The following is a 14,885-nucleotide window of genomic DNA, read 5'->3' as shown; positions in this document are numbered from 1 at the left end:
GCAATGAAAAATACAGTTAAAACAGTGTAAAACAGTACATAAATGCAGTGAAACAATAAAAAAAGCTTTATAACAGTGCAAAATGTAGTAGATCAACTGTATAGCACAATTATAAGCGTTTTAGAAGTGCAGTTCAGTGAAATAAGTGTAAGAAATAACTTATTCTGCTCTTGGAATCTTAAGGAATTTCCGCTTAGTTTCAGTAATGAAATGCAATCCACATCCTGATAAATACAAGCACAACCTTTACAAGACACAGGGTTTATATACCAGTAAGGATGGAAGAGTTAGAAGATCAAATTACTACTCAGCCCCTGCTATTACCCAATCACTTGTACTACAGAAGGTCAGGAGGCCTTGTTACTCTCAATAATAATGAAGACAGACTCAGCAGAAAATGGCTGCCAGAAACACAGGAAACTCAAACAAAACTACCAGGCCTAGACAACAGGCCTCTATCAAGATTATGCCACCTGAGCAGAACACAGAAACCTCACTTTAAAAGCATAGAAAGAGCACTCACAAAGAGAACATATAAGTCTCAGTATGAAAAAGCAGTTTACAGTTTAGTAATCAAATAAAAATGCAATTATAGTAATGCACACTATTATAGTTCCTAGCTGTAGCCACTAAATGAAAGTTTTAAACAGATCAAGGAGAAAGCAGACTATAGAGAATGCTTTTAACTGTAAACAGACAATTATAGTAATGCACACTATTACAGTTCCTAGCTGTAGAATACAGAAACCTCAAAAAAATCTAAATTGCACAGAAAAGCTCGGATAGAGCACTCACAAACAGAAAATACAACTCTCAGTATGAAAAAGCAGTTTACAGTAATTCAGTAAACATGCAATTAAAGTAATGAAACAGTATTTAACAATGAAAAATGCAGTTAAAACAGTATAAAACAGTTCATAAATGCAGTGAAACAATAAAAAAGCTTTATAACAGTGCAAAATGTAGTAAATCAACTGTATAGCACAATTATAAGCATTTTAGAAGTCTCAAACACCTATCCTATACAAATATGCTAAAAGCCCTGTCCCTCTACTCAGTCTCGTACAGATTGCTCAGAGGTGACCTGTGTCTAGCATACAAGGCCATCTCAGACCCAGCCTAGATGAAGTTGCTGCATATCCATAAGTCTAATTCCACTCATGCAACCCACATACAAGGCCTTAACCTGGACTGTGACATTAATAGCACTTGTTGGCGGGATAAATTTGTGTCACAAAGACTCTCCTATCTGTAGAATAGACTCCTTCTCCATGTCAAGCAGAGCACCTCTCTAGCCCTCTTTAAGAGGAACCTGGATGACTGGATGAGAAGCAGAAAATACACCCCTGGGATCCCAACTGTGTCCCTCTTGGACAGGGGAAACAGTTGCTGACTTTGAGGAAACATGGGCCAAATTCTTGGCTAGGCTTATAAGGGCCTCAGGGCCAATAGCCTAGTATCATCCTATGAACCTATGAACAATTCCTAAAAAAACAACATATGACAATATCAAAGCATTAAGCCTGGCTGATATAGTGCCCTCAAATTGATAAACCACCATTTGTTTTCTATTGCTCAATAAAAGCTAAACATTCTACCAGGTTGTTTAATATATGCTATATATATAATATATGTTTATATAATGCACTGAATTCCTTACCATATTTAATATCACTCATATGAAATTATGTATATTATTTTACAGTACAAGGCATTTTTGTCCAAAGTAAAAAGTACTACATAAGCAAACAGCCATGTAAACGGCTCAGTTGTACGTAGATAGTCAAATAATACTAAATGTTAAAAGTCTGTGTGGTGCTGGCCAATAAAAAAATGTACAATAAATGTACTGACAAAAATTAAAGTTGCACAAGGCATACAGCCAGCAGGTCTGGCACAAGAATATTATTATGTGTATAGACTGTAGTCAGATGTTTAAAAAGAAACAAAATGCTGACTAGTTGCTTTGACTTTTCTGCAGCTAAACTTGTAGTCTTCAGAAGGAATATTGGACAAAAGTTGATCCTGCTTTAAGAGATGCCAGTACTTTTGAAGAACCTCCTTAATTTTGAAAGTATTGGTAGCATATGGGCTCACTCCTGAGCAGCATGATCAGAATCACTACTAGAAACTTTTTTGAGATGTACAATCTAAGAATAAGGAATATTGTTAATGATATGCCTTGTGTGGTAATTGGAGGCAGCCAACAGTGAGTTTTTAGTGAAGGGGTTCTGATAAATTAAAGTACACTTGGGACCAACATTTTATAAGTAACAGACCAAAAATATGTGGCAGAAATCTAGACATTCTGCAAAATTCTGGTCAGCTGAGAGTCATACTTGCCCACACATGGGGGAGTGGGGGGAGTTCATGGGGCATACCCTATACAAAAATTAACTTCTGTGCTTTGTGACCTTGGGGATGTTATTTTGGCTGACAACCTCTCAATAGTTTAAGTGCTTTGTGTTTGAATAATTACATGTTAATTAAATGAGACATAATCATTTGTAGTAAAGTCTAAGAAATCAATCACCCCTAAACATAGACATTTGTAAAACGAAGCACATTACCAGAGGATATTGTTGTATATATGACTTTATATCTAAAATCATCACTAGGTACATTCTGTATCTTATTGTTCTACATATTTTTCTGAAAGATGTGTCAGCTCTGTTGCACAAAAGGATAAAGCCATGACTATGATTTATATGTCCTAGGATGATTATCAGTCCTGACATTAGAGACCTTGATGCAGAGCAGAGCAGAATGCGGGGAAAGGACACAATCACCTCTCCTGGTTTGAGAGGGGATGATTGCATTAAGAGGAAAATGAGCTTGGATTTTGGTTTCCTTATTCAAAACTAGACAACCTCTGCAAGTGAATGCTTCATAGGGACAGGTTAAATTGCAGACTTATACCATTCACAGAAGTGTGTTGCCATCCCATATAATGCCCGGTGTGTGCTTAACCCCAGATATACTAAATGGATATGTATGGAAAGTAACAGTAGGACCAAACAGACCCCCAGCCCCAAGGAGGATTGGTGTTAAAATTTACTGTTGCAGTTGATAACTTCCTTGGTGATTCTCAACTTTCAGTTTGAAGGGAATGAATGAGCCCTATAGCTCTTACTCCAAGATGAACAAAAGGTCACTGGTGTGACCAGTGGGAGGTTTAATGGTCAGGTGTCATAAGAAAAAAAAAAAAAGATTTTGCATATAGCTTCAGGCTGCTTGATGTTTAGACATATTTGCTAACAATTGTTCATCTCTGATTTCTGTTCTCCTTGATGTACTCAATAAAATATTAGAATCATAGCTTATGGTTATTTCTACACTGCCAGGACTAAAACTAATATTTATTGCTATCATTGTAATAATGATTTAGCAATGAAAAAAACACTTGGAAAAGTGCAAGCAACATGCACACTTTGAGATGCTGCTGATACCTTTCCGTGTCATAAGCTCCCAGAATATGAGAGATAAGTTAGGTATTCAGGCTTCTTTTCCTGAAACTTTGGCATGAAAATCTTAATGCACTCTAGAAACTTTGTCAATTATAGGCAAGATTAAATTAATGTCAGAATCGTCCTGGGAAGCAAACATGGCTATTCACTGTTTTAATAGTATTATTTATAACTGCTAGCAAAAACCTAAATACATAATGCTGTTCTGAGAGCAAGCCTAAATACAATATATATTCTGCATAAAAGTGAGATTTCTATCCTTTTAAAATGTTGTGGTAAACACAAGGATATAAAAATATTTTGCCATTAAAATTTAAGATGAAGTGGTTCCTTTGCTTTTCAAGGTAAAATCATGCTCTTGGGATATTTTCTAGGTATCTGTCCCAGTATATTGCATCAGTAAATATCAGTCTATTTTGTATCTATACTCCTTTCATATACAAGGACCACATATAGTTAGTCTGAGGGGCATAATCTTTATGAAAGTGATCTCTAGTAAAGAGACTAATTTTGTACTATTTCAAAATAAGCTGGTGATGCTTTTATGAACTATCAATACAAAAAAAACAGTATTAACAGAACAGGAAGGCACATTTTTCAAGATATAAGTAATCACTAAAATTATAAATGGAAACATTTAATGTATGAGGTCTATAAAATTATAAAATAAATTATTTATTTTGCAAGGCTCTTGAGAACAATATCCTAAATAAATTAACAAAATTAATGACTGATAAAAGAGATATACTTACCCTGTGTTTGTATATTTATTGCACTCCTTTTGCAGATGAAAGAGGTGAAAAGCTAATCATTTTTCTACTAATTTTATCATACAGCCATAATGGAAATATTCTCATATTTTGATTTTTGTTCCTAAAACAAGATTCATTTTTTTATATACTTTTTAACTGTCTGTGAAAGACAGTGAGCTCCTTTTAGAGCCTCACACTTAATAATACACTTTGTTAGGCCTAGTGTTATTAATTTGCAGTAAGAGAGGGATGTGGGACATTGTCCCTGGCAACACATGCTGTTATATATTGTTTAGTCCAGGTCACATAGACACTGAAGTAAAAAAAGTGAATGACAGAAATTCACCATCTGACATTTGTAACGTTAAATCTGCTGAAGCAGTGAGGTCAGTGAATACCATTTCATCAGACATACTGAAGAAGAACAGTTAGAGCCATCTGTTCTGATCACACAGAACTTTAGTTGCTGTCCCATAAATAATTTCTACTTCACATGAAAATGCTCAAGAATAAAATAACATAGCATTTGACAAAAAATATTCATTTTGGTCTGCTACTATGTGTTTAAAACAAACAATCCCATTTCGTCTATAGGTAAATGCATACATGTGGGCAATAAGGACCTAGAACAGTAAAATGTGACTTTAGGGAATACTATAACACGTATACATTTTCCTCAGTAGTACTTAAGCAGCAAATGTAGAGCGATAGTTTCACGGAAGACCAGCAATCTTTTTTTCTTCATTGCACTTCTTACATCTTCAAGAACATTCTGAGAATAGTCTAAATGACTTGTCGTGACCCAGTTCAATGCTTAAAACTGTATAGCTCTAATACAGCATCTGAGGGCAAAGGCTAACAAAGATGAAGATTTACTACTGCTGCTGCAAAATGTACAAAATGTACATCACGTCTGTGCATTTTCTGCAACTGCTAGACAGATCATCCTCATATAGGACTTTATTTTTGGTAGAAGTCCAAATGAGAGCTATTAGTCAATATACAGAATGATATAATGGGATAATACACAGTGAAATGAGACACTGCACAACCATCGGATGACAAGAATGAAGAGGAACGCTGTAACCTAGTCATTTAAAATCTAGAGGTAGATGATCCAAAGTTTGTAGAAACACAATTTATCAGGTTCATCTGGCTCATATTAAAAACTGTATGGAGAGAAAGCCCCTTAGTCTTTCACTCTCACACATATGGTTTAAAATCCATGCAATTTTTAACTGTCTTAATACAATTTAAGCAACGCAAGACAGTAAGAATTATTAGATCTTGCTTCCATTTTATATAATGAATAACTGCAGCAGTAGTGCTGACTTACATGCAATTAAATTTAGAACTAGTGGGAGTTCTAGCTGTTCCTGCATGCAATCACTCATACCCTGGCAACAGATTTATATTAGTAAACCTAGTCACAGACCAAATGTAAGGTAGATGAAGAACACAAAACATGAGCAATGCTATATGCTCAAGTATTTTAGCAATTTCTGTGCCAAACCAAATCATATATACTACAGAAAAGTCAAAGAAAAAAGGTCATATGTAAAGTATTTCAGACATGTAGAAATATATTCTACAAGGACTTCACCACATCCTGAATAAAATGTAAACTTCAAATGTTATTTGTTAGATGGCAATGATTTTCATCATCTGCAAAGGCTTATTTCTGAAATCTCTGGATTTATAAACGTATGGTAGCTCATAAATGCTATGATTACTTTGTCAGAATGTATGTAATATTGATCTCTCTGCTTGTATTTATTAAACTTCAAATGTCATTCTGTACTCAGTTGTAAGCATGCACTTCAGAAAATGAAGACACAAACTCATGACTGTGAAAGGCAGAGAAGTAGTAATAAAAAAAAATAAAGGGCCAAATAAACAAATCTTTAAGGAGACACTGGCTGCACTTCAGGGAATGAGACAGGAATGTCACTGCCATCTCCTTGAAATCAATTAGTAATGCAAACTGTAGTTAATTGTTGCACTATAATATTATCACAGAATTAATGGGGAAATAGCATTAACTAATAACCTGGAAAGTACAAGAGGAAATAGTAGTTTAGAGAAAATGTAGAGACCTAGTGAAAAACATTCACTTTCCAAAGTTTTATTCACTAGAATAGATGCACACACACACACACACACACACACACACACACACACACGCACGCACGCACGCACACACACACACACACACACACACATACACAGTTTAGTAAACTAAATACTGTTGTCTGACAATGACATTACTATATATATATATATATATATATATATATATATATATATATATATATATGAGAAGGGGCGTAGGGGACAATCTGACAAGAGGGAGCAGGAGGGTTTGCTGGCGTGAGTATGTCAATTTGTACAGGTATGTTTTACACAAATTATGTTCTTGATGAGTTGCAATAGGGCAATATTTTTTAGTGATTTTGTCTTGACCATTTATAGGAGATTCATGCAAACACATACAGACATACTAGTGCACATACACATACAGTTTAGAGAATTACATATTCAACATTCTTTCAGCATATCAGAAACTTTATGTTGAATGAAAGTGAATATTTTAGTAAAGACAAAACCTATTGGCTCCATTTGTTTCTATAATGAGGTATTATGCAACAGTCTTCCCCATTTCTTAAGTCCATTTTGTATGTGTCTCAGGTATTTTTGAAAGAAATTGAGATAACAGGGGCAGGATGATGAATCACAGATTACAACCTCTGCTTCACAACTCCCATGCCTGAGGTTCAATCCTAATCTCCAGCCCCTACCTAATGTGAGGATTTGCATTTTCTCCTCCTTGTTTGTGTAGGATTTTTGAAAGTACTCTGGTTTCAACCCAGCTCCCAAAAGCATGATAGTTAATTGGCAACTCTAAAGTGTTCATATATATTCCATTTACCCCCCCCCCCTTGCCCTTGTGGCCAAGATTGAGGCTGAAAGAACTGATGATGAGTTGTTCACTCACACTGTTAACAAAAACAAATAAACAGGTTCATAGGTTCATAGGTGTGTTTTAGGCTAGCCCATAGGATTACCCTGGCATCTCGCCACCTGACCTTAATTTTCTGTGCCTCTGTCGAGTAAAGCCACTGGAGTGATCCCTGGAGTGAATTTTCTATTTCCCATCCACTCATCAAGATTTCTCTTGAAGAGGGCCAGTGAGGTGCACTGCTTGACATGTATGGGAAGTCTATTCCATAGCATAAGCAGTCTCTGGGTTATGAACCTGTCCCTCCAGCATGTTCTATTGAATGTGGTAATGAGGTTGAGGTCTCTGGAGCATGTGGTGTGGAGAGATTGGGATTTCTTTAGATGTAGCATTTCTAACAGAGTTGGGTCAGACATGGCTTTGTAAGTCAAGCAGAGATCGCCTCTAAGTAGGCAATATGAGACAGAGAATAGTTGGAGTTTTTTGAGTCTGTCCATATGGGACAAATGTTTAAGGCCAAGGATCCTCTTTGTGAGGTATTTTTGTGGCCTCTCCAGTTGTTGCAGGTGTTTAGTGAGGTACATGCCAAATGGGGTATTGTACTCAATGATTGGACTAATAAGGGAAGAGTAGAGGGAGACAATAACCTCTTTCTTCCTGGTTGCAAAATCCTTCGTAATGAGTTTTGCCACATAGAAAGACTTTCTGACCACAGTGGCAATGTGGTGGTCACAAGAGAGGTTGTTGTCAACCTGTGTTCCCAGATCTCTTATAACACCTTCTGTGTTCAGCAGACTACCATCGATGTGGTAATTCATGGGAACCGGGTTTTTCCCAAAGGGGATGACTACACATTTTTTAGCATTGCACTTAAGGCCATGATTCTGACACCAGTCGTTGGTCTCAGTGAGGCCTTTCTGTAGGATGTTAACATCACTTGGGGAGTTAATAATAGATCCCAACTTGAAATTGTCTGCGATCTTTGTCAGCCAGAGTCCTTTTCTGTTGGCCTAGACTTCATAGAAATAGATACCAAACAGGAGAGGACTCAGGACCGAACCCTCTGGGACTCCACTCGTGACTGGTTGGCAGTCTAACATAGAGTCAGCTACTTTCACACTGTGAATTCTGCCTGTGAGACAGTTTGCAATGCACCTAGTGATATAGGGGTTGATGTCTAGCTTAGTGAGTTTTTCTATGATTCCTGAGTGGGGAATGGTATCAAAGGCCTTGGCCAGATAAAGATAGGCTGTATGAACCACCTTGCTTTCATCCACAGCTCTGGTGACTGACTCAAAGAAGTTGACCGAGTTGAGCAGGCATAATTTACCCTTCACAAAACCAAACTGTGTGGGATCCATACATTCCATAGCTTTGCATATCAGACTTTTCAGGCTAATGGGGTGATAGTTCTCAGGGTATGTGGTCGCTCCTCCTTTGTGGACAGGGATGACTGTAGCAGTGCGTCATTTGGTAGGGACAAAGCCTGAGATGAGGCTGTGATTGAACAGAACACACAAGTGAGGTGCCAGTTCACTCTGTAGTTCATGTAGAACACAGCCAGGGATTTTGTCAGGTCCCATAGAAGCTGTATTCTTGGCCTTGGACAGTGCTGTTTTAGCCTGTGCAGCAGTAATACAGGGTGCCTAGCATTTTGCTGGTATTGTGACTGGTCCTTTGGGGGGGGGTAAAGTTGGCACTGAATCTGTCAGCCAGTATATTGGCAATATCTGTTGGCTCAGTATAGGAGGTACCATTGTGCAGTAGCTCAGAGCAAATCTGGGTATTGCCGTGGAGATTCTTTACATAAAGTAAGAATGTACTAAAAACACCCAGTTTCTTATTGTATTGCATTTTTGAATCCTATCTTGAAAATTATATTTTTTTAACAGATAACTTTGAAAAGTCCATCTGCTTCACTGCTATCTCAAAATATTTCATACATCTTTTTCATATCCTTCATAGACCATATATACCTCTCAAGCACTAATTTGCTCTTCATGTTTTCACCCATATACTCCTCTCACCAATGTAGCAACTCTCCACTTTATTGCATCTGAAATACTTTATCTCAATATTTGTCTTTATGTGTAGCAAAACTAGTTAAAACATTCTGGGTATGGCTTTATCACAGTCTTGTAAAGACAGAGAATGTTGGTTATATCATAAATCTTTGACATTACCTATACATTCCAGCATCCATTTGGGTGTAGTGACTGCTGATTCATCTTATGCAGCCTAGTTCTGCATAGCAGTTGCTGTAACTATACATTCTAGCATCCATTTGAGTGTAGTGACTACTGCTTCATCTTATGCAGCCTGGTTCTGCATAGTGATTGCTGTAACTATACATTCCAGCATCAGTTTAGGTGTAGCGACTGATACTTCATCTTAGGCTGCCTAGTTCTGCATAGTGATTGCTGTAACTATACATTCCAACATCCATTTGGTTGTAGTGACTGCTACTTCATCTTATGCTGCCTGTGCTGTAACTATACATTCCAGCATCACTTTGTGTGTAGCGACGGCTACTTCATCTTATGCTGCCTAGTTCTGCATAGCATTTGCTGTAACTAACAATTCCCAGTCTCATTTTTTTTATCCAAAGGACATACCCACCGAAGATGAATATTTTTCTTCTGGATTTGCTCCACCAGAGTTTCTATCCTTGAAAATTTAAAAATAAATATTAATTTTGTCTTATCTGTCTCCCTGCAGTCATCTAAAGGTCTTTGTACAGACTCCTTGTACCATCAATAGGCAATGTGTCAGCTCCATGGTTATCAGTAAACAAGTGTGCCTTGATTTCTAACCTGTACTGCATCTGAAACAAATATGTTTAAGAGAACAAGTCCTAGCATGGAGCATGTAGAGCATCAGTGACTGCAGTTTAATTTTCTGGGGGTAGTCGTGTCAGCTGACTGAATGAAAATAGTTAGGGATCTCATTAACTGTCAAATGAAGAACAATATGCTTACTAAGAATTTTAGCTTAAAGGCAGGGAATGCAATGGAAAGGAAGGGAATAATATAGGCTAGTGAGGTAAAGAATGAAAAGTCTAGAACTTAGAAGAAAGGATGGCGACGGAAGATATATGTGGCTGACAGATGAAACTAGATTTAGACTGGATTTGAGCAAATGCTATTTCAAAGACATGATAATGGGAAATTAAAGAAAAGATTACAAGAGAGGATCATGCTAGACAAAAACAACATGCTTTAAAATCTGTATTGGATCAATGGAAATGAATTAAAACTGAAATGATGTTGAGTATTTGCAAGCTGTTACTTGAAAAATGTGTACAGGCTAAACAGACCTATCAGTTTACTTTTGTCAGAAAATCATTTGAAGTTTGCTTGGCATGCTTGAATATTTACAACTGGTACTTGATACTTTAAATCATTTCATAATATTTGTATTCACTTCACCAGGTCAGCCATATCATTCATCATTTTCATTAATGCACTAAATCTTTCCAACAATTTTATCCTTGGTATCTCCGCTACTTGGTAAATTGCCCCTTTTGTTCCTTTGTATTGGGAAAAGTCCACTAGGAAGGAGCGCTATTTAAACAGTCATTGGGGCAGTTCAAATTATTTTCCTTTTCCTCTTCCTCGATGCTCCACACACTTGACTAAATGCCGGGGTGGGGCATGCAATGTTACATCCACACAGAGTACCCTCTAACATCTGCAAGGGACATTCCCTCTGAGCATTTTTACCCCTCCCCTGGAGCGTGAACAGTGACCTTTCCAATCACAGTCAGGGAGACTGCACTGCCCAGTATATCCTCATTAGCCCATAAACCTGTCCCACTCCATGGGAGAGGCAAACAGGTCAAAGTACTTCTGCCCTCTCCCTTCCTGTTTGGCTCCTCCATTGCCAGGACCACTAACTGAACCCCAGTCATCTCACTTGTAGTAAGGGTACCAGAGAGCCTGGTTAAAGGTTCATAGGTGACTATTAGGCTAATGGCATAAGAGCCTTTACAAGCCTAGCCAATAATACCCAGGATATGACAGTATTATACCTTAATTCCCCAGCAATGGGATGAGGTAGATCAGGGTAGTGGGTCTTTGGGTGTTGGAGCCTTGAGTCATTTTACAGACTACCTCTGTCCACAAGGGACGTGAGCAATACCCCAGGAGTGAATTTATGGTTTCCCATCCATTTATCCAAATTCTTTTTGAAGAGAGTGAGGGACTGGCTTTGTTTTACAAAGATGAGAAGTTTATTCCATAGATAAGGTAATCTTTGGGATAAGAATCTGTTTCTCCAGCAGTTTCTGTTAGAGTCCAAAATAAGGTTCAGGTCCATGGAATGTGTTACCCTTGTATAATTTTTCTTGTGAATATATAACATTTTCATCAATGCTGAATCAGAGAATGCCTCATAGGCCAGGTATAAATCCCCTCTCAGTAAACAATATGACACGGAGTAAAAGGGTGGGGTCTTTAGTCAGTCTGCATAAGACATGTGTCTTACGCTTTGTATTTTTTTAGTGAGAAACCTCTGGGGCTGCCCCAATTGGCCAGAGGCTCCACACAGATGGAGGTGGTATTTAGGCACATGAAGAAGGGAGCATTGTACTCCATTATGGGCCTGATGAAGGCCAGGTATAATAACACTATGACTTCCTTTGATCTTGATGGCATGCCTTTACTTGTAAGTTGATAAACACAGAAGGATTTCCTCACTACTTTAGCTACCTAGTGATTAAAGTTTAGATTACTATCTAACTGTGTTCCTAGGTCCCACACCACTGGGTCTGTTTTAGGGGTTTCTTATCAATATTATAATTTCTGGGGAATTCTGATTTACCGAAGTGTTGATTGTGCATTTTTTAGCATTTAGTCTCAGACCATGATTTTGACACAAGTCATTTGCCATTTTAAGGCCTGTTTGTAGGATGTCAACATAATTTGGGGATTCAATGATTGCTCCAAGCTTACAGTCATCAGTGAACTTAGTAATACAGAGGACCCCAACATTAGCCTTCACTTCACAGAAGTATATACCAAACAGGAGGGGTCCCAACACTGAGACCTGTTGGACACCACTATTAACAGGTTTCTTATCAGAAGTGGATTCACCTATCTAGACAGCATGTGTTCTGACAGTGAGTCAGTTGGCTGTCAATCTGATGATGTAGGGGTTTATGCCTAACTCAGTAAGTTTATCTATGATCCCTGAGTGTGGGATTGTATCAAAATCTCTGGGCAGGACTAGATAAGTGGTGTGTACCTTTTTACCCCCATCCATTGTCCTGGTGAGTTTCTCAAAGATGTCCACCAGACTGAGCAAGCAAGACCTCCCTTTGGCAAAGCCATTTTGGGTCTGGTCGGGTCTACTTTGAAACATCTAAAACCCATAACATCTAATTTCATAACATTGAGACCAGAACATCTAAAACCCAAAACATCTAAAACCCATAACATCAAATTTCATAACATCTAACACTACAAATCACAAGAAAATAACATCCCCTCCACATATAATGACACCGACCTACCAAACACACTTTTTACTATGTTTCTGCACGAGGCAAGTACCCCTGCACCCCACACCCCCTGTAAATTAAATATACCAACTCCAAGATCGCACTACAGTGGGAAAAAGTTAATTTCCTAACCCTACTGTATCAAGTCCCCTGCAGAAATGTAGTAAAAACTGTGTTTGGTAGTTAGGTGTCATTATATGTCATAATATGTGGAGGGGATGTTATTTACATGTGATTTGTACTGTTAGATGTTATGAAATTCAATGTTATGGGTTTTAGATGCTCTGGTCTCAGTGTTATGAAATTAAATGTTATGGGTTTTAGATGTTTTGAAGGGGACCCGGTCTGGTCCAGTTTTGAAGGGTTTCTGTGTTGTTATTGATCAGGTTTATGATAATTTTCTCCACGGCCTTGCAGATAAGACTGGTTAAGCTTATGGGTCTGTAGTTCCCTGGGTCAGTTGATGAGCACCTCTTGTGCAGAGGGATGACTGTTGCAGTCCTCCATTCCTCTGGAACAAAGCCCATTTGAAGGCTGTGGTTAAATAGGGTTTCTAGTGACCTTGACAAATTCTGTTTTAAGCTATTTAAGAAGCATCCTAGAATGTTGTTGGGACCCATTTAGGTTATGTTTTGGCTTTATTGAGAGCAGTAAGGACATATTTTCTCATAATGACTGGTGGGGGGTGGTTGCAGATATTTCTTTGGGTGTGGTAGGAGGTGATGGGGGGGTTGAACTAAACTTGTTGGCCAACAGATTTGCTATAGTTTCAGGCTGGGTGTAAGTGTTGCCATTCATGATTAACTTGGCACATTGCTGAGCATTTCCCTTGAGGTTGCAAACATAATTAAAAAAAGCCTTATGGTTGTGTTTCACCTGGGAGGCTATCTTTGCCTCATAGTTTGCTTTGGCCGGTTTGACCAGCTCGCTAATTTGTTTGTTTAGAATCATTTTGCACTGATTTTCTGTTTATTCTTGGCTTTGGAGAGGACTTTTTTTCCTTTTGTTGAACAGTCTATTTTTGCTAGGGGTCCACCATGATGGTTTATTTTTTCCAGTAATCATAGGTTTGACACAGACAGGTACTGCCTCCTCTTTGCAGTTATGAATGTGGTTGTATAGTGCTTTTGTGTATTTTGTGTACAGCTCAGAGTAGGTCTCAGTGCCATCTGGGTTCAGAGGGGCTTGGAAGTTTAATAAACTGTCACTTAGTTTGAGGTAATTGGCCTTAGCAAACTTCTTAACAGGTTTGGAGTTTGATGGGGGTCCCAGGTTAGTTTTAATATTAAAGGAGATAATTTTTTGGTCAGATCTCACCAGGGAGGAGTTAATGCATGGGAGGGAGCAGCATCCTCACATGTTCGCGAGTACTAGGTCTAAGATATTTGTACCCCTAGTTGGGGAGCTAACTAGTTGCTCTAGGGTGTTTGCATTGATGAAGTCTAAAAACCTCTGAGCAAGTGAATTATGGGGTTGTATAAGTCTCCCAGTTTATGGAGGGGTAGTTGAAGTCACCCATGACTATGGTATTATTTCTGCACTATATTTATTTACATTCACTTCAAGTTGGTCATACTATTTATCTTTTTAATTTCTGTGCTAATTTATGTGGCATGATGCCAAAGATCTTTTTAAAATTCATATGCATTACAAATGCTAGGTTTGCTCCATCAGCCAACTAGTGACCCAGTAACAAAGCTGGGTTGTTAAGTCCATTAGATAGTAACTCATATTACCAACCATAAGTAAACACGCAGAATTCATAGTTTCAGAAGTTCTTTCTAAGCTTATAGTGAAGGAGACCATCACGGACCTTGGCCATGTCACCCATTACTGGTGAGAAAATGAAAAATATCCATTAAAGGATTTTCCTCCGATATCCCACAAGAGAATTTGTGAGCAACTCATTTGGTCATTCAGACTGGTTTAAGGCTTGTCAGAGAGGGCTCTACTAATTTATGCTGTGTTGAACCATATCCCATATCCTATGACCTAAAGTTTCTTGATATTGTCTTTTAAATCAGAGAAGTATATACAAAAGATGAAGGAAGCAGAACTGCATAGAACACTGCATTAGCTTATCCCACAGTAGTGCATCCTATAAAAATTTAAGTAATCCTAACAAGCATGTATTTTTTTCTTCTTCTTCCTGGAACCATAATTATTCAAGGGTAAATGGTCAGCCTAGTGTCATAACAGTGAGTCAT

The sequence above is a fragment of the Protopterus annectens genome, chromosome 6.part0 (genome assembly GCF_019279795.1).
Source record: "Protopterus annectens isolate FY-2018-M chromosome 6.part0, PAN1.0, whole genome shotgun sequence".
Classification (NCBI taxonomy): Eukaryota; Metazoa; Chordata; order Ceratodontiformes; family Protopteridae; genus Protopterus; species Protopterus annectens.
The sequence above is the reverse complement of the archived record's forward strand: the minus strand, read 5'-3'. Positions refer to the sequence as shown.